General features: G+C 46.4%; 1 pseudogene; it reads right to left on the bottom strand.

The window, feature by feature from the left end:
• Positions 1–2,081: 2,081 nt before the first annotated feature.
• LOC120669376 lies at positions 2,082–19,993 on the bottom strand (annotated as a pseudogene).
• Positions 19,994–27,329: the final 7,336 nt, after the last annotated feature.

Here is a 27,329-nt window from a genome sequence, read left to right as displayed (position 1 = left end):
TAACATGCTGCACGGCTCGTCATACATGTGTTGTTGTTTCTTAAGCCGGTAGAACAAATCTGCTAGAATTATGGTATTTCTTAAGGGAAGCAGTTGAACGAGGGATAAATTATTCCAACTAAGTTATCAGTCATCTAAATATTAGCAACTAAGATACTGGTAAACAAATACTCCATCCGTCCCAAAAAATAGGTCATCCTAGGAATTCTAGGACAAATTAACAAGAAGGTAAGATGACCATATTGCCCCTGTTTATTATCCATATTTGACACTAATTGATTCTTGCATGCAAATACATTTTCTAAATAGGGTAAGATGACTTATTTTTTGGATAAAGTTTAAATCCTAGAGTGACTTAGTTTTTTTTTTACGGAGGGAGTACACCATTAGGATAAAGGATTGTGGCAAGGAGAATGCAAAGATTTGCTGAGAAGATTGGAAAAGAAACAAAAAGAAAAGTGGAGAGCATCAACCACGGCTGGCCAGTAGGAAGGTGATACTTTGTGGCGTACAATTTGGCAGTTGCGCTGCCCTAATAAAATGAAGCACTTTCTTGTGGCGTCTTGTGCACGATACCCATGCATTGCGAATGTCCAGTTTGCAACCGAGTAAATGAGGATGGAGGGCACCTGTTCTTCAAGTGCAAATTTGTCAAAAAGATTTGGAATCAATTGAATATATGGAGGATGCTCGAATTCAGTTTGCTCAGATCCAAACAGCAATGGAGGTGGTCGAGCAGATTCTAAATTTGAACATAAAAATCCAGAGCAAGGTAATCACATGCCTGTGGATGAGGTTGAATGTAAAAGGAATAGTGTCAAAGAAGAAAAAAGAAAAGAGAAAGGAACCTGCATGTTTAGGGTAAGTACATTGCTACAAGCCAGCAGTTTTGTAGTTCTCTCATGCAAGTTCACGTAGGATTTTTGATTAGGTAGCGGAGAAAGGGGGGGAGAGAATAATGTGGTTGTTTTGTTAGACAACCACCTCATAGGCTAAAATTTGAAATTATGAGATCACTTTCTCACCATTATACGAGTTGTTGTTGCCGTACAACTCACAATATTTTCTTTTTCTATGCACAAATTATGAAATTGTATATTACAATAAGACAGCTTATAAGACAATCCATGGTACGTATTGCATATTACATTGCTATAAGATGATGTGGTAATGCATAAGACCGCCGCCTATTAGACTAAACAATATACTTGGGCTTATGCTTAGGCCACGCAGTTGAAGTGTTCGCACACGAGATTGATAATGTTTCTGTGCAGGAGCGCTATAAAAATGCAATACCACATATAAAATGGGAAAAGCCCATAGCAGGGTCTCTGAAGCCAAACTGTGATGGCTTTTATTCATATGAAACAGATGCAGGTGGATGTGGATGGGGATTTATCATTTGTGATGAGGATGGAGATGTGACAACTGACAAGCACTGACAGGGGTAGGTTGGATCAAGAACCCTTTAATGCCTCTGCAGCTCCGCTGGTTCATTTAAAATGTCACGATCCCCTTATTCCGCGACTGCCAAGTTCCAAATACCCGCTGTCGCGGCAACTGGCGGCGGCAGCGCCGCTTGCGCCACGCTACAGGACATGGGGCAGTCTTCGTGCCCTGAGATAGCTGCGACGGTCGGCGGTGCGTGGCAGAGAGCTTCCATCTGCTCCAAGCAGCACGCGCTCCATGCGGGAGCTACGGTTCTGCGACTAGTGCCAGGTAAATAACTTACTCCGTGCAGAGGTCACAATTTGCCATGAGTTACTCCCCATAGTTCCAGGTTAGTTCCCATTCTGACCTAATATGGTTTCTAGAAGCATCGCTAGGGCCCCGTTAGGGCCATTACATGACCAATGGATCTTGATATGAAGTGTCTGACTGAGATGAGATTCTACGAATTCACAACACAATAAATCAAAAGAAAAAAAATGACATGAACGGTTACTTCCAAACAATGGGTAATTTCTGCAGATGAATGCAAGTTTGATTAACTATACAGAATCCAAAAGGGGATGAGAAAGCATCACATAGTACATTAGTGATGTACAGTTAAATTACTAGATCTAGGCACTATCTGTCCACTATTTCGATTGATCATGTTCATGGATTCTTGAGAACATATTCTTGATTGCAACGATTTCAGAAGAAACTTTGTGAATTCCAGGCTGCTCTTTGGGTGATGTCATGGAACAGGACAGTCCTATTTTGACCAAGGGAATTATGCAATTCTGTAGAATTTCGGTTGCGCTGATGTCATCTTGTAGCATGGTAGGTAGGGCCGGGCATTCGGGTTACCCGAAATTTTCGGGTCGGGTAGTTCGGGTTTTAGGAATTTCGGGTTTCCAAAAATGATACCCGAAATCAGTTGGGAAAAAGAAGAACCCAAAAATTCGGGTACCCGAAAATTCGGGTTCGGGTTCGGGTTTTACCCGAATTACCCGAAATTCTGGAATTCCATATATGCAGTATAAAATCAAATCAAATACACCCAACCATACATCCAGTTCACACGTCCAAACTGACAGTTCAAACGAAATTAACTAACACTTCACACGTCCAAACCGTGACAGTTCACACTTCACATATCACAATTAATAAACATAGTTTTGAAGCACACAAATCAAATCATAGATGAAAAAACAAATCATTTCGGGTTGTTCGGGTATTTCGGGTACCGTGGCCCAATACCCGAACTACCCGTATTAATTTCGGGTACCGTGGGTTGGAACCCGAATTAGGGTTCGGGTTTTTCGGGTTCGGACTTTTCGGGTTCGGGCTCGGGTTTTTCGGGTTCGGGTATTGGGTATCGGGTTTTCTGCCCAGCCATAATGGTAGGATCAACAACCTCATTGATGTTCTTTGGGAATGCTCTGTCAACAAAGTCATGCAGGCTTGTACCATTACTGAATTTTTCATCAGTAGGACGACAACCTGTCATCATTTCCAGCAGGAGCACTCCGAAACTATAAGCATCACCCTTGGTTGATATGTCTTGGCTCATGCCATACTCTGCATATATATCATGAAATTCATGAAATGAGCTGTTGTTCAATTCTGTAAAGAACAAACCAGAAAAGGAGAACTTAAATTGAAGATAAACTCACCTGGTGGGATATATCCGATGGACCCTTTTAGGCCGGCCAAAGTTGCTGAACTATCTTTATGTGTACTTGGTTTAGTACGTGGAAACCTTGCTAGTCCAAAGTCACTGACATATGCCACCATCTCATGGTCCAAAAGAATATTGCTTGGCTTCAGGTCGCAGTGCATTAATGGAGACACACATTGGTTATGAAGATAATCCATTGCATTTGCTAAATCCAATGCTACATTGATTCTTTGACTTAAAGTCAGAATCTTTCTTTGACTATGTTGATGTGCCCTCTGATTTAGCCACATGTCTAGGTTCCCATTCAGCATATATGGGAAAACTATGGCCTTGAAGTCAGCCCCAGTAGGATCCACTGAAGAGCATAAAGTAATGATTTTTACAATATTTCGATGCCGGGCATTTCTGAGGGCTTCACATTCTGCAAGGAAGCTCCTATGTGCTCCATATATGTTGAGGTTAAAAATCTTGATGGCCACTTGATCTTTGTGAACACTCATGCCACCCTTGTAAACCTTTCCAAATGAACCTGAGCCAATCAAGTTAGTAGAAGAGAACATATCTGTTACCTTTACAATATCGTCAAATGCAATGTTCTTCATGTTCTTGTTGAGTTGTTGCCAATGTGCTTGTGCCTGCATTCTCTTCCTCCAGAAAAATGCAGCAAGACAAAACAGTATGATTATAACAACTGGTATCTGCACTAGCATTGGAAAAAACACCACCTGTTGGAACTACTCCATCAAAATTGTTGAAGGATAAATTGAGGTAATGGAGATAATTCAAGGACGTGAAGAACTCTGGTATTTTTCCAGACAAATTGTTTCGAGAAATATCCAACTCTTTAATTCCTACCAGTTCTGCAAAAGATTGTGGAATGCTTCCTGTAAACAAGTTGCTTTGCATCTTAAGATATTCCAGAAGCACACACTGACCAAGAGTGGACGGGATGTTGCCGGACAACATGTTGTTTGAGATGCTAAGTTTATTCAAATTGATGAGATTGCTGATTTCCTCTGGTATTGCTCCAGATAAGTAGTTGTGTGACAAGTCAAATTCTTGAGAAAGAGAAGAAATTTTGAGGATTGATCTTGGTATACTACCATTTAGTGCATTGTGAGCAAGATTGAGTATTTGGAGTTGAGTACAACGTCCTATACTTGCAGGTATCCTGCCACTCAAGTTGTTGGCATCCAATTTCAGATCCGCCAGCTGAACAAGGTTGCCAATAGCATCAGGGATTATACCTGAGAATCTGTTTTGTGCCCCAGCTAGAACTACCAAACTTTTTAGATTCCCAATTGTTGGTGGTATACTACCAGTGAAGTGATTGTAATCCATGTATACAATTGATTGAGGTTCTTGAGATTGCCCATCACGGGTGGTATGGGCCCAGAAATTTTGTTATCCCTTAGCCACAATACTTCGAGATTATGTAACGAACATGGCACCATTGATGCCATTTCGAGTGATTTTGGTGATCGAATGACAACACAACACTTGGACTAATATGATTGTTAAGATGATCATTCTCAGGCTTTTAGGTTCAAGTGATGACAAAGAGAAAGAGAAAATAGGCGTAGCAAGGCCCGAAGGGCAGCCCCTACGGGGGTTCCGCTACCCGGTTAGCGGACGGGGGTCGAGGGGGAGCCGCCCCTCGCGGGTCTCAGGGCAGCGCCCTGAAAGCTCTTCGGTCAGTAGCACCGGAAGAACCGACGCCAGGGCATCGGAGCATCCGATGGTAGTCGGAAGAACCGACGCCTTGATACTTTGGTGCAGAAGGGAATCGAAGCCAAGTCAGCCTATAGGCACCGGTTGAACCGACGGTCTAAAATAGGGCATCGGTGCAATGGCCGTCCTTTGTACCAGAGACGATGTCAAGTGCCCAGAAGAAGTTTCTTCAGCACCGGTTCAACCGACGGTGCATCGGTGCATACCACCGGTGTAATGACGTCAGCATCCAGGAGAAGATTCCTTCAGCACCGGTTGAACCGGTGAGGCATCGGTGCAAAGCATCGGTTCAACCGGTGGTCTCTGCGTCAGCCATCAGGAGTCCAACGGCTACTTCGTGTTATGAGTGACCGGATGAACCGACGCTACCCTGCCAAGAGGCATCGGTTCTTCCGGTGGTACGCAGATTTTCAGCTAACCGTTGGAGCAACGGCTACAAGACTTGGTGGCCTATATATACGCCTCACCCCGGCCATTTGAAGATTGCTGGAGTTGCTGGACATCCCACACACACCCAAGAACATCTCCAAGCCATACAAAAGCATCAAGATCATATCCTTAGCCCTTAGCACACTTTGAGAGTGTTGTGTAAAGGATTAGCTCTTAGTGAGTGAGTTTGCAAGGCTTAGAGCCTTTGTGCTGTGGTTCATTAGTGAACCAAAACAAGAGCTTGGTGCGCCAGCACCTTGGAGCGTGGAGCTCGCCGGCAACGTCATCGACCCTCCGACTTGGTGTGGAGCGGCGACGACACCTTTGTGCGGGGGACGTGGAGACCCCCATCCTTTGTGGAGAAGCTCCTTAGTGGAACCCGGGGCCAAGGTGACCGTGATTGTGTTCACGGAAGAGACTTGGTGGCCGAGTAGCAATACTCTTAGTGAGTGCTACAACAACGTGGATGTAGGTGTGCCTTTGTGGCTAACCGAACCACGGGATAAACACCCGCGTCAAGAGTTTGCTATCTCCTATCCCGCTCTTTAAGCTTCCGCATTTCACTCTAGTAATTTGTATGCCTTTACTTTCATAGAATAGTTTCTTGATAGGAAAGGCTATAGGTTGCTAAACTCTTTTGGGATAGGGGTTTTACACTAAAACAACCTAGTTGCACATCTAGATAGCTTGTTTTAGTTTAAGCTTTGTGCAAACTAGTTGGAGCCATAGGTCTAAGTTTTTATTAGTGCCTAATTCACCCCCTCCCCCTCTTAGGCTAGAGCACCCGATCACTTTCAGATTACCAGAAAGATTGCCAATAGAACTTGGCAATTCCCCTTGGAAATTGTTCCCAGACAAATACAGTTTTGTCAATCTGGAGCAATTTGATAGTGAAGAGACAAAACCCCAGTCTCCTGCATCTAGCATGTTATATTGCAGGTCTAGTTCTTCCAAATTCGTCAATGATCCGAAGAATGGAACAGGCCCAGTTAGCCTGTTTCCTCCTAGGTAAAGCCACTGCATGTGGAAGGCATTGAGAAGAGAAGCTGGAATTGGACCATCAAACTTGTTTGATGATAGAATTAGTATCTTAATTTTTGGTAGTGTATAGCCGATGTGGGAAGGCAATCTTCCGTTGAGTGAATTGTTTCCCATAGCAAGAGCTGTTAAGGAGGACATATTGAAAAGAGAGGGTGGTACTAGCCCAGACAAGTTGTTTAAATTAAAGTTCAGTAAACTTAATGTAGGCAAATAGCCTATGCTCTCTGGAATGCTCCCAACTAACTTATTTCGTGTAAGATGAAGATCAAGTAGGGAAGAAAAGTTGCCTAATGAGGCTGGTATTGTTCCTGAAAGAGAGTTGCCTCCCAAATGAAGATGTTTTACAGAGGGAGAAGTTGCAGTAACAGATGGTATAGAACCAAAAAATTTGTTTTCTTGGAGACAAATGGCAATAAGTGATGAGGAGTTGAAGAGAGCCTTTGGGAGTTCTCCACTAAGACTCACTACCGGAAAACCCAAATTTGCCGAGTGTCTCGGCCTTTACCGAGTGCCAGAACACGGGCACTCGGCAAAAATCTGCCACACGGCATGCCCGAGCTTTGCCGAGTTCCGGCCGTCGGCAAAGAATGACACTCGGCAAACTGTCCCCTTTGCCGAGTGCTGGCTCGGCGACACTCGGCAAAGCCGGCGCACGTGCCCAGCACACGCGCCCGCCGTGCACCGCCCGTTAGTGGGGCTGATGGCCTCAAGTATTTGCCGAGTGCCACCACCCGGCACTCGGCAAAGGGGGTAGTTTGCCGAGTGCCTTCACTTGACACTCGACAAATTTTCTTTTGCCGAGTGCTGGAGCTTAGGTACTCGGCAAAATTGGGTAAAAAAATTTTTTTTGGCCTTCAAAATTTTTTGGTCTCTAGTTAAATTTGATAATTTAATCCCTAGTAACATAAAAAACTTTTATTGATTGGTTTACTATTTTCTATTAATTTTTTGTTTACGGGGAATAATCGTTCGAAGTTAATATTAAATTAGAAGTGGGTCAAAATTTCGAAATCAATGAATGGAAATTTGATATTTATGTACCAAAATCAAAACTGATGCCATATGCGAAAAAGAACTTAAAAGTTGAAGCATATTTATCAAGAAACTTGATCACAAGCATGTGCACGGACGTTCGGAAAAAAAAAACCAAAAATAGCATGCAATGTTTGAAAATCATGGGAATTGTGCAAAACTCTTGGTTTCATGTGAGGATAGAGTGGAAAAAAATTGACAGCGTTTCGGACACGTGGCAATGTACGCCGCTCACACGCCGGAGAATCTCCGAAGAAGTTTCGGAGAGATGTGTAGTATCCGGTTGGATTTGTGGTTGAAATGAAAGTCGCATATGATTTTCAATGTGAAACTTTTTATATAGAGAAATAACAACAAAACATGTGTCTTGTGAAAATTTGGTTAATTTTTGAATTTGTTATCTATATATTAAATTATTTTTGGCACATATTGAAAATCATTATATTTAGTTTTAAGTTGATCTTTAAACGCATGAAATAATAGGGTTTTTTGCATGAAATCATGAACCATAATTTGTTGTTTTATTTTGGCAAATTATTTAGTTGTTAGTCACTAAATTTTTTATACATATATCATCAAAACGAATTTGTTGATATAAATTCAATTCGACTTTAGAAACACATGAAATAATAGGTTTTCTTGCATTAAATCATGAAACTTGAAATTAAAATTATGTTAATTTGAGTTTGGAATAGTTATGCATGAAATAATATGTTTTTTACATTATGTTAATTTCAGTATCATTGCTTTTGGAACTCAGTTAAAATAAGGGAAAATTCGATTCATGCCACCACAACTCCGTGAAATTGGGTTTCACGTTGAAAATCATGCCACTCAATGGCATGGATTTCAACATGAAATCCAATTTCAAGAAGTTGTAGTGGCATGGATCCAACTGACCCTTAAAATAAATACTTGCCGAGTGCCACCTGGTCTAGCACTCGGCAAAGAAATGAATCAAATTTTTTAAAAACCCTTTGCCGAGTGCTGCGATCTGGCACTCGGCATATATCACACCCTGAAATTTTTAGATTTCAGGATGTGATTAAAATTAAAAATAAAACAACAATTTTCTCATAATTTTAAAAATTTCCCAACATTTATTTTTCTCCATAGAGAATTTAGTAAAAATAAATAATGATGGGTTGTTTTTATAAAATTTAGCGAAAATGTTTTGTTGTTGTGCATCCATGCTGCCTTGCATTTGTTATTGTTATTGGTTCAATTTGGAATTCAAATCTTTGAGTTTGAATTTGAATTGAATTTGTTTGTTTGGTTTTGAGAAAAGAAAAAGGAAAATGTTTTCAGCCCAGCAAATTTTAGCCTGGCTGGCCCAATCCTTCTCCCTCTCCCTCCTTTTCCTTTTCCTTCCTGCGGCCCAAACTCCCCTCTCGCCGGCCCAGCTTCCATTCTCCCGGCCCAGTCCGCCTCCTCCTCCCTCTCTCACCTCCAGGTGGGCCCCACTTGTCGGGACCTCCTTCAACCTCCCGTGCACGCCAGCGCCGCTGCCCGTGGCCCTGCGCCGAGCTCCGCCGCTGCCCGTGGACCCCCGTCCAAGCTACGCCCGCACGCCGAGAACCTCCGGTGTCTGCGCCGCACCCGCACCAAACCAGTTTCGCCCCTTCTCACGCTCGAGCCAGACTCGGGTTGAAACCGAGTCCCGGCACTGTGCGCCTCCCCGCGCGGCCCTAGGCTCGCACACCAATGCATCTGCGCCCTATAAATAGGACCGCCGCGGCACCCTGAAGCCCAACCCTAGTCGCAGCCGCCGCCTCGCAAAACCCTAGCGCCGCCGCCATTGACGAGCTCGAGCTCGGAGCCGCCGCCGTGCCATCGTTCCGCTGCCTATCCTCGTCGGCTACGCAACTCTGGAGCTCCAATTTGGGGTGAGAAACGCTGAACCCCCTCCTGTTTCCTCTACCCTGCTCCCTTCCGCGCAAAATCGCTCGTCGTCGATGCCGCTCCGCCTCTCGCGGCCGAGCCTGTCCTCCGCCGCGTCTTCGCCCCGCGCCGAGACCCTAGATGCCTTCCCCGTTGCACGCTCTCGCTACCAGGCCATAAAAAGAGCCGAACCCAGCCCCGGACCGCCGTTTGGGCGAAGTCCGGCTAGCTCGCCGCCACCCGCTGCCGCGAAAGCCGCCGCCCGCTGCCGCGAAAGCCGCCGCTGGCGTCACAGCGCCGCCGCCCGATCCGCCCTATCCGTTCTGAGCCGGCCGATCGAGATCGAACGGCCCAGATCCATTTCAACCAGAGTCAATAGCCTCCATACCGGTCAACCCTAGGGAGTTTTGCAGAAAAGCCCCTCCATTTTATGGAAATCAACCCGCAGTCCACCTAAGTTCAAAACTATTTCTGTTTTAGTCCAAATCTTTACAGAAAACACCCTGAGCTTTTCCAAAATAGAACCCGCTGTCCTTAGCCTGTAGTTTTGCTAGCTAACCCCTGTAGTTTAGGTTTAATTTCATTTTAGTCCCTGTTTTCTTCAAATCTAGCCCCTGGAAGTTCTGTTTCTTCGCAAACAAGTCCCTGGTGTACTGTTTTAGCCATAACTTCTTCGTTTTAACTCCGTTTCCATCGATTCTCGCGCTCACGTGATCCTTGCAACGTGTGCGATAGCTTTATGACCTTGTCATCCTCTGTGAGCACAGTTTTCTGTGTCTTGCAAATCTTTTCCGCTAGCTCTTAACCCTATAGTTAATCGCGACTAGATCCTTGAAGCATCGTTTATCCCATAGAATCGCCGTTTTAGTTCCGTTTTCCGCGTTTCTTGCGCTCTCGTCATCATAGCAACGAGTCTTATCCTTTAGTACGCTCTTTTAAAGCTTTTCTTTTATTTTGGTGTATTGTTCTTAGATGTATCTTTTTGTTTGCTTTGTATGGTTGCTCGTTGATTGCTCCGAGTAGAAGGATCATTGTTCGAAGATTGAAGATCAAGAGTTCCAAGTGAGCAAAAGCTGAAGAGCAGTAAGAGTAGCTTTTCGTTGGAGAAAGGCAAGTGACCCTAACCATCTTTCTATCTATGCTTATATACAAGAGTACTATGATTTAATTGGAACATGGAGAACCACCCAGGAAAACAGTGGAACCACAATACTATATGGCTCTGGTCTTGGCTAAGTAACTAGATGATCTATATGTCGTGCTGGGGCGGTGATTGGTGGATTTTTTGGGTTATTGTGCTTTGAGGAGCGGGTGAAGGAAGCTTCGTCTTCTGAGGCACCGCAGAAAAAGGGACCAGTGCGTACATATAGTGATTCTTTGGAAAAGCCTCATAGTGAATCCCTAGCCACTCACCAAAGGAAGTGTTTAAGGGCTTTGCAAACCCGGGCGACATGGGAAACACGAATTGTGGGTAAAGTGTACAACCTCTGCAGAGTGTAAAACTGATATATCAGCCATGCTCACTGTCAAGAGTGGCTTGGACCCTCACATGATTAATAAACTTAAAAATGGATATAAATCGCATTCTGGTTATTTCTTGTGGCCTTGCTGAGTACCAACCATAAGTGTACTCACCCTTGCTTACTGCTGCTCAGAAGGAGAAAGTTGTGGTGAAGTCTTTTGAAGATGTTGCTGAGTTCTAGGCGTACGCAACCCTCAGTCGATTGCCTGTGAAGTTTGAAGCCTCCGTTTTCAGGATAAGCTGTATAACTCTGATAGTCTTTTATTTGTTTTAGTTCTCTTTTTCGTGATACTGTTACTGATTATTCACTTATGATGTCTCTATATATGAAACTTGATCCTGGCATACATATAGTTATGTATTCGGTTTTGTTCTTAAAACTGGGTGTGACAGAAGTGGTATCAGAGCTGTATCGACTGTAGAACGTAAGCCTAGATAGCAATGGCTGTGCTCTAAGGTTTCTTTTGATATTAAATCTATTCTTGCTTGTTCTTTGACCCCCTCCATTGAATATTCTCTCTCCTTACCTATTTTTTTCCTTTCTCAATGAACCTTGATAACTCATCTTTCTCACCTGACCCTTTATTTCATTTGCACTTTCTTAATTGCAAATGTAAAATGGGAATAACCCCCCCGGCGCCCGACCCTTGACTCATTTATTCATCCACGCGCCCTGGCCTGCCGCGCCCCTGCTCACGCCCCGACCCGTTGCACCGCCCCGGCCACGCCCCGGCCACGCCGCCGTAGCCTCCACGCAGCCGGGTCACCGCCGTCCCGCGCGCCGCCACGGGCCCCTCGCTGCCCGCGGCCGGGCCTCCCACCGCCGCCGCCGCGCTCACCGCTCGCGGCCCTGTGCCCCGCGCCGCCGCCGGCCGCGGCCGTGCCCCGCGCCGCCCGCTTGCCACGCGCCCGCGGCCCCGTGCCCCGTGCCGTGGCCGGCCGCGGCCGTACCGCTGCCGCCCGGGCCCCGCGCGCCGCCCGCAGCCATCGCCGGCTTCGCCCCGGGCCCCGCGCCTCCCCACCGACGCCTGCGGCCGGCGCCACCGCCGCCCCGAGCCCAGCGGCGCCCCACCGCCGCCTCGGCTCCGCCCCGCCGCCCCCCACCCCACGCCAAGGTAATTAATTTGTGTTTTTTTGTTAATTTATTTGGTTTATTTAGTTTATAGTTTATTAGTTTAATTAGTTTATTTAGAATATTATTTATATGTTTAGTTAGTTTCTAAATATTTAGTTAGTTTTGAAGTTTGATTTAAATATTTATTTAGTTTTAAAGTCTGATGTAGTATATTTTCGATGTTTTTTAGTTTATTTAGGAAATCATGTTCGTAGATCGCGTAAACTAGTTAGGCGTCTCCCGTTCGGAAGAGATACGAGTGGAGATATGCAGTTTTTTCTGCATATCTTTAATCGTATCTGTTTCGAATTGTCCACGCTTCTTTGGACAGCCCGAGGATGCGTAGATGGGGTCAGGTTCTATGGTCGGCTCCGATCTGAGTCAGAGTTTCGGCATCACCTCCCTGTTGTTCTCGGGATACACAATCTCCCTTTCGGGACGTGTATCTAGAGAACAGCGGGGAGGTGCTGCCGAACTTCTGTCTCGGATAGGATTGGATCATGGAAGCTGACCGCATCTACGCATGGTCGGGTGGGATTAGGACCTATCCTTACTAGACTAAGCCGAATTTTGATAGTAGTCGCTGACATCTTAGAAGATGGATGACCGTGAGTGGATGTACACCGGCCGGGTAACTCGATCTAGCATGACCAATGAATGGATTGAGAAGACTAACGAGTTTTTGGAAGGGGCATGGGCGCAAGCCGAAGGGTCGAGGTTCATGTGATGTCCCTGCAAGAGTTGTGGAAACCAGAAACGGAAGACAAAAAAGGTCATGGGAGAACATCTTGTCAATTATGGATTTATGCCAGACTATACCCAGTGGATCTTTCACGATGAAGCCCATCGTATGAGAGACAAGGTCGTGAGGCAACGCATCGATGAATGTGATGTTGCTGGTGGGATTGGAGACATGTTAGACGACTATGAAGAGGCACATTTCGGTGAAGGACCGCAGGAGGAGGAGCTAGAGGCAAGCACAAAGGTATTTTACGAGATGTTGGAGGCAGCACAGAAACCTCTTCACGGCCAAACAAAGGTTTCTCAGCTGGACGGCATTGGACGCCTTATGGCCTTAAAGTCCCAGTTTGGCTTGAGCCGAGACGCCTTTGATAGTATGTTGACCGTTTTTGGGAGCATGCTTCCGGAAGATCACATTCTGCCCAAGACAATGTATCAGGCGACAAAAATCCTTAGTGCACTGAAGATGCCATATGAGCAGATACATTCTTGTCCTAATGGGTGCATCTTATTTAGGAATTTAGGAAAGAGCACGAGGCTGAAACTTACTGTCCAAAATGTAAAGCCTCAAGATTCCTGGAGGTGGATGCTGGTGACAGTCAGCCTAAGAGGCAGCTCACGATTCCTGTGAAAATCGTACGTTACCTTCCGTTCATTCAGAGGATCCAAAGACTCTATATGACCGAGGAAACTGCGAAACAGATGACATGGCACAAAAAAGGTGTTCGATACAACCCAGATAAGATGGTGCATCCCTCCGACGGTGAGTCATGGACTCATTTTGATGAGATTCATCATGAGAAAGCTAAAGAAGCTCGTAATGTACGTGTTGCACTGGTAACCGATGGGTTCAATCCTTATGGTATGATGGCCGCATCGTACTCATGGTGGCCCATGTTCGTTATTCCCTTGAATCTCCCCCCCCCCCGGCGTGCTCTTTCAACGACAAACCATATTTGTGTCGTTGATTATTCTTGAGCACCCAGGAAATAAAATGAGTGTTTACATGGAGCCTCTAATCGATGAGTTGATCAAAGCATGGGAGGAGGGGGTGTGGACGTACGACCGAGCGACAAAGACAAACTTCAGAATGTATGTGTGGTACCACTACTCTCTGCATGACCTCCCAGCGTATGGCATTTTCTGCGGGTGGTGTACTCATGGAATGTTCCCATGCCCAACATGCAAGGCTACTCTGTAGTTCATTTGGTTGAGAAAGGGGGCAAGTATTCGTCGTTTGACAAACATCGACAATTCCTTCCTGCTGACCATCCATTTAGAAGAGACATTAAGAACTACACGAAAGGTGTCGTAGTTACACAATCTGCACCGCAGATGCTGACGGGTGCCGTGCTTCATGCTCAGATAGATGCTCTCTAAGTCAATGATGCAGGTGGTTTTGTGGGATATGGCGAAGAACATTCCTGGACTCAGGTCTCTGGCTTGTGGAGGCTTCCCTATATTAATGATCTCCTCCTTCCACATAATATTGATGCCATGCACACTGAAAAGAATTGGGGCGAGGCTCTTTTTGGAACTGTCATGGACATTCCTGATAAGACGAAGGACAACGTCAAGGCTCGAGTGGATCTGGCAACGTTGTGTGATAGACCAAGATACGAAATGAAGACTCTGAGACCAGGGAGACAATGGAGGAAGACTCCGGTGGATTTCGTCCTAACGAGGCCCCAAAAAAGGAAGCACTAGAGTGGATCCAAAAGTTACAATTTCCAGATGGGTATGCAGCGAATCTGAGGAGGGGAATTAATTTGACTACGATGCGAATCAACGGGCTGAAGAGTCATGACTACCACATATGGATTGAGCGACTTCTTCCTGTGATGGTTCGAGGCTATCTCCCTGATAATATATGGCGAGTGTTGGCAGAGTTGAGCAATTTCTTCCGCCAGTTGTGTGCTAAGGAGTTATCTCGGGTCGTCATTTTGGACATGGAAAAAGTGGCCCCTGTGTTGCTATGTAAGCTGGAGAAGATCTTTCCACCCGCCTTCTTCAATCCGATGCAGCATTTTCTTCTACATCTTCCGTACGAGGCACGGATGGGGGGGCCTATGCAGTACCGTTGGTGCTATCCAATTGAGAGATGTCAGAAGGTCCTTCGAACGAAATGCAAAAATAAATGTAAAATTGAAGCTTCTATTGCAGAGTCATATATTTTGGAGGAGGTGTCAAACTTCACAACCAAATACTATGGTGACAATCTTCCTAGCGTGCATAATCCACCCCCTCGTTACAATGCTGGCGATAATGAATCGAGTCTCAGCATCTTCCGAGGACAACTTGGAAGTGCAAGTGATGCGAGGTACAAGACCTTGAACCATGAAGAGTGGCGCCGTATCATGCTATACGTGTTGACCAACCTTTCCGAGGTGGAGCCGTATATTGTGTAAGTACTCAACATTGTGCCCAATTCACGAGTTTCCATTTCACAAGTTTTCACTACTTAGCATCCAACCCCCGTTGTCATTTTTGATACAGGGAATTTCTACAATTATTTTGGCGTCGCTCAAGGGCTCCAACCCCAATGGAAATGGAGAGTCTTCTTAAAAATGGCGCGGGAAATTCACAACCCGATTTCATTTATTGGTTTCAACAAAAGGTAGTCTTGAATTCATAGTTCTATTCCATTTTGTTGTCCTCGAACTATATGACAAACTATCCTGCATACACTTGTAGGGCCAAACTGATTCATCCATGAGTGCCGAGTTGAGACAGGTTGCCGATGGTTTTAGCTACAGGGTCAAGTCGTTTAACGTTTATGATGTGAATGGATATCGCTTCCACACAATGACATACGAGCAGAGTCGACCCAATCGAAGAACCACTAATACCGGCGTTTTTACGCCAGGTCAAGACGGAGTTGAGTATTATGGAATAGTTGAAAAAATATACGAACTCAAGTTTCATGGTTCTGTACCGCTCACTCCAGTCATTTTCAAATGCCATTGGTTTGATCCAACATTAACAAGACATACCCCTAGTGTTGGTCTAGTTGAAATTCGACAGGATTCAACGTTACAAGGTGAAGATGTGTACATTGTGGCTCAACAAGCCATACAAGTTTATTATCTCTCATACCCGTGCCAAACCGATGACCGTCTTCGGGGTTGGGATGTTGTGTACAAAGTATCGCCACACGGCAAACTACCTCTCCCAAACAACGAAGATTACAACAATGATAGAGAGTTTTTTCAAGAAGAGGGGCTACAAGGGAGTTTTGAGATAGACTTATCCGACGAGATTGGAATGGAAGTCGACAATGAAAGGGAAGTTGACGAGGAAGGTGGAGATGAGGTTCAAAATATTCAGGACTTACAATTACTAGAGCGACTATGTTTAGGCAGAGACAGTGAAGACGACATTCCTCCTTCGGATTCTGCTGGTTATGTTGACATACTTGATAGTGATAATGAGGATTACGATCCAGCTAATCCCGATTATGATGACTACTTCTAAAACATGTAGGACTCGCAATATTTAATATGTATTATGCTAATTTGTAGTTATATTTTCTTTATTTTCATTTATTTGCAAGTATTGTTTATCCTGACTAATTCGTTCACTCCTTTTGATTTCAGGTAACTAAACAAAGATGCCAGGCGGTCACAAGATGACTTGGCTGAGCTCCTTGTACAGAGGTAGTGGTGGAGGAGGCGGTAGTGGGTCCGACGCACCCGAGGGGTCCGGGAGCCGTAGTGTTCGCAAAGGTGGTTGAGGAGGGGGAGGGAAAGGGAGACGGAGAGGGAGGGGTGGAGGAGGAGGTAGTGGGAGTGGTGGAGGAGGTAAGGTGAGGAGGGGGGGGGGGAGGGAGAGGACCCCTTCTCCTGTAGAGGACGAGGAGGAGGAGGAGGAGGAGGAGGAAGAGAGGGTGGAAGACCAGGGGAGCGAGGAGGAGGAGGAGCACGTGGAGGGGGACGAGGAGGAGGACGAGGAGGAGGCCGGGGGGGGGGGGGGGGTAGGAGATGAGCGGGTGGTGTGGTTGCGTGGACCGTCGCAATTCCCGCGACGTCCGATACCTCTAGCGAGACGCCCGATGATTCGGCCACTAGAGCCTAAGTAAGTATGTTAGTACTTATTTATTATGCATTACATATATTTAAAATTGCAATACTAACTAAAATTTTACCTTAAACACTCTTGCAGGGGGTGGTTTTTTGTGCAGCCTGGTGAGCACAAACGGAAGCCCAATGGTATCTTGGGTCTTTTGTGCCGGCTGCACTTCCCCGGGCTCGTGATGCATGCCGGGGTGCTGGAGCCGGCATACACGTGGGACCACTACATGGCCAGCCCGGACGCTACTGATCGCGAAGGAAGGAACTTTACCACCAAAGCGAGGCAGGTGGTCGGGGAGTTGTGGGTAAGTCATCATCGCACTAAATTGTTAGAAATGTCGCATTTTGTTTCAATTTTTGGAATAATGATTGCAATTATCTTGTGGGTATATATGCAGGATTTCTACAGGTGTGAGGAAGGCTATGAGGCCAGGGCGAACGAGCGGGCTCACCAGGCTTGCTACAAGCTGGTGAAGGACATGCACTACGAGGCGCGTGGCCGTCATTGTGTACTGCGCCGAGTTCGAGAAGAGGAGTGTCAAGAAACCAGCCCCAAGGGACATTTTTCTCACGCGAGACTAGTACTTAAGGATAAATAAATGCCATATCTACTCATTTATTTTGTATTTGATATTACAATATGTCATGCACTTCATTACGTTTAGGTGCCTCCGAACTGGTGCGCAAACAAGGCCGAGTGCTGGTCTATGATGGTGGACAAGTGGATCAGCGAGGATTGGGCCCGCCAGCACGCCTTATGCCGGGAGCGCCGCTTGATGATGCCGGGTCCGGCACATCATCAATGGAGCCTTAGCCTCGGCGAGTACAAGAATACTTGGGTAAGTTCACTAATTTCTTCATTCTTTCTAAAGCTATATTTTTAATTCTTACTAATCATCTTGTTGACTTCTTGGCAGTCCGAGTCTCATCCAGGCCAGTCTTGCAACGACTTCACGGCGTACACCATGTCTCACATGGGCAGGGCGACATCGGACGTGGCCTACAACACGGCGGCTCCACCAGAGGCCTACACAAACCCAAGCATCCACGCGCGCAACAATGCATACACGGAGGTGGGAAGGGCGCTCCACGGGGAGACTTGGGATCCGACCACCGCGCCACTCTCTGGAGAAGCCATCATGAGGACGGGACAAGGGAAGAAGCACGAGCGGTACTTGATCGCCAACAGCTTGGTCAACATGGCGAGTACGCCCAGTCTCTCGCAGCTTAGGGCAAGTACCACCGACTCGACCCCGCCCATACGCCCACGGCCTGAGACTTCAGTGGCCAGCGTGCACCAGAGACAGGTTAGTTTAGATTTAGTTGCCGTTCTATGATTAAAATGAAACTTTGCTTCGTGTTGTAACATGGAGGTTTAAATCTTGTAGGCCAAGATGGAGGCTAAGTTTGAGGAGGAGAGGAGGTGCCGAATGGAGATCGAGGCCAAGCTGGAGCAGGAGTGGAAGCTGAGGGAGGAGCAGTCAGTTATGTTGCACAGCATGGTCACCTGGATGCAAGGACTTGGCGCGTCGATGAACTATGCGACGCCGCCTCCTCCCTTTGCCTTACCAGCTCAGGCTTACTTTCCTGCAGGACCTTCTGACACTCCCGTGAGTATGCTTTGTTTGTAGATATTAATTATTATATCTTTGTTATTCTTACTCAAATTATGTGTTTCTATTTGCAGAATCAGTCGTGGAACGCATCGAACGACCCTCCTCCGGACCAGAACTCGCCGGCGGCTCCGTGGCAATCTTGGCCCCCCCACCTGACCGTGAGTGACACCTGCTCGTAGCTTGTACACTAGTGGACTTGGCGCGTCGATGTACTTTTAGCTTGTGGACATATTTTATGTATTGGACTTTATATATGTGATGGACTCATTCTATGTGATATATGTGATGGACTCGTTCTATCGGACTTGTGAGATATGTGATGGACTCGTTATTTGTATCGATGCTATTCTCGTATTTGTCAATTATATATTTATTGTTATAACTGTCTGTAATGTCCCTGCATTTATATATATTGTCATTGAATTTATATTGAAAAACAGAGAAAAAAGAAAAAAAATGTGTCAACTTTGCCGAGTGCTTATGCAAAAACACTCGGCAAAGTGGCCTTCACATGTCACCAGAACACCCACTTTGCCGAGTGCTAATCCTGGCACTCGGCAAAGATTTGAAAGTTTGCCGAGTGCCAGGACCTAGCACTCGGCAAATCGACCACGTGGCGGGACCCTGGGCGGCCGTTTTGCCGAGTGCCTGCCGTTAGGCACTCGGCAAAGATTTGAAAGTTTACTGAGTGCCACACCCAGCACTCGGCAAAACGACCACGTGGTGGCACCCTGGGCGGCCGTTTTGCCGAGTGCCTGCCGTTAGGCACTCGGCAAAGATGCCGCCCAGGGTCCCGCCACGTGGCTCCTATGCCAAGTGCCAAGGCTCTCGGCAAAGTCTTTGCCGAGTGCCCGAAATCCGACACTCGGCAAAGACCACTGTGCCGTGGGAGGCTTTGCCGAGTGTAACCGGCACTCGGCAAAGCGGATGAATCCTGTAGTGACTGTTTCTCATGAACCTAAGTACTTGGAGAGATGAACTGCGAACCAAGGACTCTGGAATCCCTCCAGTGATAGCATTGCTCCCAAGATCAACATATTTAAGAGAAAAGCTGCTACCCAAAGAGGGTGGTATGGAACCATTAAGCTTGTTGCTAGCGAGGACTAGTATTCTCAGCTCTGGAAGAGTACCAAAACGAGAGGGAATGTTTCCTTCTAGATTGTTGTTGCTAAGGTTAATCTCCTGAAGATGAATGCATTGAGTAAGGGCAGATGGTATCTCCCCGTGAAGGTAGTTGTTCCACAATCCAAGGATTTGAAGTTGGGAACATGAAGACAGCTCAGAAGGGATGTTACCTTCAAGAGAGTTCATGCTTAAGTTCAGACTGCTGAGATGGCTGAGTAGTCCAAGCTCTGATGGTATGCTCCCGTGAAAGCTATTGTTTGACAGTTGCAGCCTTGTAAGAGATGTGAGATTTGCAATACAAGGTGATATGGTACCTGTGATTCCTTCTGATGCGAGATCGAGCCCAATAACACGGCGAGGAGACCTTTTGTTGCAAGTGATTCCGTGCCAGCTGCAGAACTCCAAGGATGCATTGCTCCATGTGGCAAAAACATCAGCTGGAGCAGATAGTTGGGACTTGAAGCAGAGGAGTGCTTGTTAGTCATTTTCTCTTTCACTGCAGCTGGCCTCTGGTAGGCTACCGAAGGTGATGAGACAAAGAAGCCAAACAAGACATGGCGACAAGATGCCCAAAGAGGCCATTGCTGTTTATCCAAATTGTCCTTCACTGGAGTCTAGTTATATATGAGGCAGTAGCTCCTTGCTGTGAAGCTGCTCTACAAAAGGCACACCATCTTCTAGTCCAACGTATGGTGGGAACTAGGAAGATGCATGAACGCATGCTTTGGCGTTCAACGTTGCCGGTTTCATTCAAACTGTTTGGTTTCAGAATTCTTTAGGTGTAGTTGTCAAGTTTTGACTCTAACTGTGCCATATAAAATTGCATGTTGTTTTGTTTTCAGGTGGGTGTCTGGCAATTGAGTTGCTTGGAAGGTCGACATCATTGGAGCTGGAATATGTGGGCCATCTCGTTTGTAAATAAAACAGTTACTTCCACGTATGCCTTATGATCTGGTTCAGTCAGTACATGACATAGTCAGGAAACCAAACTTAAACTATCAGTCCACAAAAAGAATAACCAGGATAGTATTTTGATCTAGATACTAAAACCATCTTTATCTAGACAAAATTTTCACAAAATGGCACCGTATCTGAAAGAGTTAAAATCTTTGTTTCGAAACTTTTCACATAAATTGATTTCAGAAAAAAATAATAGGACTAACAGAAACCCTGATGAACTGGTGCCAAGTATTGCTTGCATTATCCTGAACCTGCACTACGAAATTTGACATTTCAGGCTTCATACAGCACACTGAGATTCCGGTAGGCCACCAACCTTTGCATGCTGCTATTGACCCATCCAGCTGCTGAAAACTTTTGACTGAGGAGAATTATTCATCTGCAGAACTTTCATGACTCTGATACAGCCATGATGTAAACGCACACCCCGCCTTCTAAATGAAGCTATGAAAGCACATAATTCTTCGGTTCCCAAGTCAGGTAGGTGGGTCAAATGGTGCTTTTCCTTTTTTGTCATCCAATTGCATATATACCCTTACAAGTAACCTCAGTCGCACCCTTCAGCTTGCGTTCTCCCAAGAGCTGATGGCACTTGATAACAACTCCCCCATTCAGTTGGCCCCTTCATCGGTCAGCAATTCTACAGCCACACCGGCCATTACACCTTTTTTTAGAAAAGAGAAATTTTATTAATTTCAAAAAGATATATTAAGGTGATATATCGTCTTGAAATGTTCCCGGCCTCTACCACAACAGCACATAGCCTAAAAGAGTCTAGTAAAAAAACCTGATACTCCAATAGTCGTCAATCCTAAGACTAGACCGCCGTCTATATGCCCGGGCAAAAAAAATCTTAACCACCTGAGCCAAAAAATGAGATGCCTCCACAAGCACCTCCTGGCAAGAAGACCGCTGAAGAATAGCCCACGTGCAGAGTCAATGCATAGTTAAGAAGATAACCCGCAAAAAAGAAGATTGTTTGTTATCGAACACCACACCGTTTCTACAGAGCCAAACAGACCAACACAAGGCTGTCGTGCCCACAACTACAAGTGGTTGAAAATCTTTAGGTACTCTATTTAGCCAGCTCCCAGACATGTTAGATATATTACGCGGTTTGCGTATGCCCCATGCCGCATAGGCCGAGGCCCATACCATTCGCATAAAACGGCAGTCGAAAAATAGATATTGTATCGTTTTATTTTTATGATACAAGCAGCACTATTGATTGCTTTGCCAGTTTCGCTTTGCTAAGTTGTCTTTGGTAAGGATAACACCACGCCTGAGGTACCAAAGGAAAATCTTAATCTTGAGTGGGGCTTTCAATTTCCATATTTTTTTAATGCTCGGGGTGTTTTGATAGATTAGGCCCAGATAATGTGATTTAACACTTGTCTTGTCTAACTTCTATTTGAATTGGTTTCTGTCTTGGCTTAACATGATATTGGCAAGACCTGAAATCAGGTTGTTCCACAATACCAATTTGCTACCAATGAGATCTTGACGCCATGATAAGTTTGGGATCTGTGTACTTAGTACCTCAGCCACCGTATCCTATTTTTTTCGGACAATGTTGTAAAGTTGTGGATACTGGACTCATAGAGGGTTGTTGCCTAACCATGCAACCTTCCAGAATCTAACTTGTGAACCATCTTTATAATAAAAGTTCTGAACCATAGGAAGTCTGTTTTTACTTTCATTAGGTTTGAACAGAAATGTGAATCCCCATTTTTCCATTGAACTTGAACCAATGGTTTAGTCCCTAGATATTTATTGCGTTATACTCCGACAGTTCACACTACTACAAAAATGATTTGTAGCAACAACTCAATTTTTTTAGGCGTGGACTTAAATTTAACCCGTTGCTACAAATGGAACTCGGTACTATAGCAATTGACCCGCCCATAGAAACACCATTTGTAGGGGCGGCTCAACCCCCCCTCCCGGCCAGGGGTTGAGCGCCCCTACAAATGGTGTTTGCAGGTGTAGCTCACCCCCAACCGCCCCTACAAATGGAGCCGCCCCTACAAATGGATTTTTAGGAGCGGATTGGTTCACCTCCCGACCCGCCCCAACAAATATGTGTACAAATTCGGAGCACCTTCTTCCTCCACCCGAGCCCCCATTGTTGGCTCTGGAGAGGAACTCCCCCAATATCCAAAAAAAGGGGGGAGGTTTTCAACTTGATGCCCATCGAGTTGGGGGCTCTTAGAGGTAAGTTAGCACTTAATCCTTGTTATTTTTAAGGTTTTTTGTTTGCTTTTTGGGTCAAATGGAGCTCTCTTTGTCTCTCACTAGATTTAGATCTCCATGGTGTGGATTAGCCATTTGAGAGACTATTTGCCTCAAACTTTTGGATGAAGTTGTGCTATTTAGTAGGAGAACAATATTATCTAAGCATTTGGACTAGATCTATATGTTTTACCCTTATTCCTAAGGAAATTATTTTCTAGATATATGGAGGAGGGAGAAGAAGATTTGTTTTTTTCCTTTTTTTTACACACATGCATGAATTTCTATTAAGATGTAGTGGTACAATAATAGGTTTTAATTTATGCATGATATTTGGTTTTAATTTTCTCATTTAGTACTATGTAAATTACCTGTCAGATGGTAATGCAAGGATTCGAAATGAGGATTTATATTGGTTAGGGCTGAATGTCCCTACGTCTAGTTCGAGCACTCGTGCTATTGCACTCAAGTTTGCAGTAGAGGTTACAAACGATCGGTAGAGGGAGAGGGCTTCCCAAGTCTCTGGTTGTGTGTGTGTGTGTGTGTGTGTGAGAGAGAGAGAGAGAGAGTTCGGTCGATCGGTCGGTCCATCCGTCTGGATGGGGGTACCTCCCGTCCCTTTATAGTCCCAGGGACGGGGGTTGAATACGAAAAGGAAGTAAAAGTAAAAAGGAGGGAGCCGAGGGGGTCGGATGCGATCTGACCCCCTCCCCCTTATCCTGTCAGCCCGGGTACGGTCCTTCGTCCTCTACTGTCTTCGGTGGCAGTCATCCTTCCTCGTTTTCTGCCCTTGGCGATCATGACCGATGGGAAGAGTCTTGGTGCACTGTAGCTGTTGTCCCATCGATGGTACATATGTTAGCAGGTGCCCTGTTGATAATGCTGATGTCACTGGAGATAGCTGTCCTTCCCCTTTGTCCCCGAGGACAGCCTCCCCGTCCTTAGAGCTTACTTCAGGGGGGAGTGGTTGTGTGTCGGACCATCGGTGAGGTGCTGTCACGTCTGGGTCCTGTCGCGACTACCCGGGCTCATGCTGAGGCATTGGCGAGTGGTCATGTCAGCCCACGCGGGCTTCCCTTTGACTAATGATGATCTTTGTACTGTGTAATAGTCAGGTTGCCACGTGGTCTCATACCCTCCCCCCTCCATGGGGGTCGGACAGAGCGATATTTTCCCGCAGGGGTTAGACAAGTCAGAAACCGTCTATTGGGGTTGGTGAGGTAGAAACCTCCCCGCGGCGGTCGGCCTAAGGGAGGCGTTCCCTCAGGTGTCGGGCAAGGCAGAGGAGGCTATTGATGAGCTGTCCCGACTCGTCTTGGGCCGCGTTTGCCGGGCCGTGCTTAACTTAATCCTCTCGGGGCTTTATCGTTTAACGGTGGTTTAGGGGGTACCTGTTAGTTTTACCCCTGTCAGTAGCCCCGACCCACATCACATCCATGGTGAGGGCGCATTGGGGGTCTTGTTTTCGGTGCGAGGAATTGTCTCTTTGCTCATCTTGATTTTTCTGTGGGTGTGCGTGAGTGCACCCACTGGGTGTAGCCCCCGAGCCTCTGAGTGAATCAGAGATTTGCTCAGCGGGTGAACTGATCGTAATAAATGGAGACACCTTTTGACGCTCGATGGGACGTGCTGCGGTCGCTCCCTTCCTCGGGTGGGTGCACGCAATCGCCGCTGAGCGTGTAGCCCCCGATTCTTTGCTCTTGCAGGGTCAAGTTCAGGCAAACTGTCCCATGACGGGATGTGATCGGTGGGGTGGGCCAACCGTCCATCCGGTAGCCGGGGTACGTCTTTGGGGCATCCAAGGCATTGAGCACGCCTGGTGCCCTTGCTAACCCTAGCTGCAGGGCGCACCGTCAACGTCACGGTGACCCAACGGCGGAGGTGGCTAAGCTGGCCGCGTACCTTACCTGCTGCAGTGCCCGTGGATAGGGAGATGTTAGAAGAAGGCTTGCGAGGAGGTCATTCCTCCGGACCTGCCTCTATCTTGCTACCATCTCCCCCAAGACGGGCAAAATTGTCACCCTCTGCGGGTGGCAACATTTTTTCCACTTGTAACTGCCGTGGGCCGTGTGTACTTTGTATGATTTTTCTTATTACAAATAGAACCTTCGCATTTTATCATGTTTGGGCTCCTTACGTTCGGGTGTTGGGTCGCTGCAGCTGCGTTTTGTGATTCCCGGCGGGTCATGACCCGTCATGATGGTGAGCCGAGAACCGAGGCACGCCCTGAGGGTAACTGCGCCGGTCTGTTGAGGCTGTAAATTTTGGTGCATTGGAGTAAAGGTAACGCATTTCTCGGGCGCCTCCGCGGCATGTCTAGGGACGTGCGTAAGGGCGTTAAGAGGAGAGCTCGGCGCCCTGGGCCCCACGCGGGATGCGAAGCATCGAGCGCCGGCTAGAAATCCTCACCTCCTTCTTCGTTCCTCAGCGTGCTTTCCTTTCACAGCTAGACACTCTCCCCTATTGCTACTCTCCTCTTCATGGCCGGGAACAAACGCCTCTGTGTGGGAAGCTCGAGCGGTCGTGCCCGCTGCCCTCCCTCTCGGGCAAGGGCCGCCTCCGGCACATCGCTGGCACTTGCCATTGTTGGTATTTCTTAACTCTCACAGATAAATCCGCAAGCGCACGGAAATACCGTTGTAGAACTTCACCTGGGAGTATTTAGGGTATCGTATTTTCCACGAGGAACAGAGGTGTACTGGTCTTCTAACTGAGTTACCCGGAGGAAGAGCGAAGGGTGGCCTTTGGGTAGTGTGGTCATTTAAGAGAAGAGATACTTAAGAGAGATAAACTGAGCTCTCACCCATTTGCCTCGGGCACCGGCTTACTCCTGGTCTGCCAAGAGTATCCGGCTATTAGCCCTACACGCAACCCTCACATGGGGGACTACAAAGGGACGGACAGAGCAGTCACCACCTGCCGTCTACCCCGACAGACCATGGAGAAGGTATGAAAACAAAGGTAACCTCTAACCTAGACACCACATCTATGCAATCGATTACTGCTCTAGCCCTGACTCCGTCCACGACTCGAGCCTTTAGACTAGAACACTCATCACGAGGACGAACAATGATCTCGCAAGCAAATGATAACAAAAGCTTAACTTAGGTAAGAACTCACCAAGTAGACAAAGACCCGGATACTTACTCGAAAGAGGTTCGTACCTGCCGAGGTACAAGTAGAGGGTAGCCGACAACTCCGGCACTCCTCCAAGCTTCTCCTCACACACTCCCTAGCCTACTCTACAAAGCAACTATAAGGGTGGACTCTCCTCTTCTCCTCTTTCTCTCTAATGTGGTGTGTGTTTGAGGGGGTGAGGGAGGCCCTTTTTATAGCCCAAGGAGGTCGGTTCCCGCCAAAATTAAAAAGGAAACATGTGGGCACCGCCTTCTAGAGGATAAGATCGAATCTCCCGCCAAGGCGCACCTGGACGGGAGCCCGTCTGGGTTCGGCCGACCCAAGGGTTCGGCCGGCCCCAGATGGTGTCCTCCCAGGCCCATCTTCCTCTAGCTAGCTGACAGGTGGGCCCTAGTCTTATCCCTTGGATGCATCTTGCTTGGCACGCCCGTTTCCTCTGGTTTGTGGGCCCTTTTTGTAGGTGAAACGCAGGCAGCGATCTTCTGTGCTTTTCTTGTGCATTCACTTGTGTTTTCTTTTGTATTTAACCTGTGGGTGCCTGCAGATCACAATTCACCAAAACTTGTGGAACCAATTAGGAATAAGCCCTATAACTAAGTTTGGTGCTCAAATGTTATGAAATGCTGCAGAAGTTGGCCGTTGGATTTTCAACTTAAGAGCCGCCAACAACACCCCCACACTTAGCCCTTTGCTCGTCCTCGAGTAAAGGTTGAAGGACTAAGGTGGATGCATCTCCTTGATTGTATCCTGCATACAAGTTATTCCATGCTTTTTCATGGACTTGTGAACTTTTGAGTGTGTTATCGCCATAAATTAACAGGGTTAATTTATGGGCCGAAAGCAAGATGGGCTCGAAGCAGAAGATTGAGGAAGGCTTGCGAATCGGCTCCTGCGTGAGCATATGGGCCACATTGGCCGTGTATCCTTAGATTTAGTTTAAGCTTAGAGATAGAGTCCAATCGGGACAAGATTAGTTTAGATTGTTTCCCAAGTCTCTGGACTATAAATATGTACCTTTTGTTATTCATGAAGGAGAGAGCGTCATCATGACTCACAAACAACAACTCTCGGCGCATCGCCACCCCTAATTCTAGGGTTTCATCCAAGTAAGTGCCATGCTGCCCTGATCGCTTCTTGCGATCAGGGCAGCGTAGTTCTTGCTTTTATCTTGGTATTACTCGTACTGAAGCGTTTTTGATGGCGAGTAATACTAGTTATCCTGATGTTCGTAGCATGGCTTTTAGTAGATCTGTTGTGCTTTATCGCTTATCATCTACGAATATCACGTTGTTTCTGTGCTGTCACGTTTCAATCTCATGCTAGTTCTTGTCGCATAGAATTAGTTGCACAGAAGCAACACTCTGCTTCTTTTATGTTTAGTAGATCTGATCTGTTATGGTTTGCTCTTATCTTAGGAGTTGGCGTAATATCTGCTAGGTTAGGCCTTGCAAACGGATTGGATGATCCGGTGGCGTAGTAGATGCTTTATCTTAGCTCTAATAGGGATTGTTCCGGGAATCGGCTCTTGCTAGTTCTTAGGCCTCTGTTTTGGGTTGTGGTCTAGTTGTCTGTTACGTTCATTAGGCCT

Source organism: Panicum virgatum, chromosome 4N, assembly GCF_016808335.1.
Source record: "Panicum virgatum strain AP13 chromosome 4N, P.virgatum_v5, whole genome shotgun sequence".
Lineage (NCBI taxonomy): Eukaryota > Viridiplantae > Streptophyta > Magnoliopsida > Poales > Poaceae > Panicum > Panicum virgatum.
This window is presented reverse-complemented; position numbering and strand designations above follow the sequence as displayed.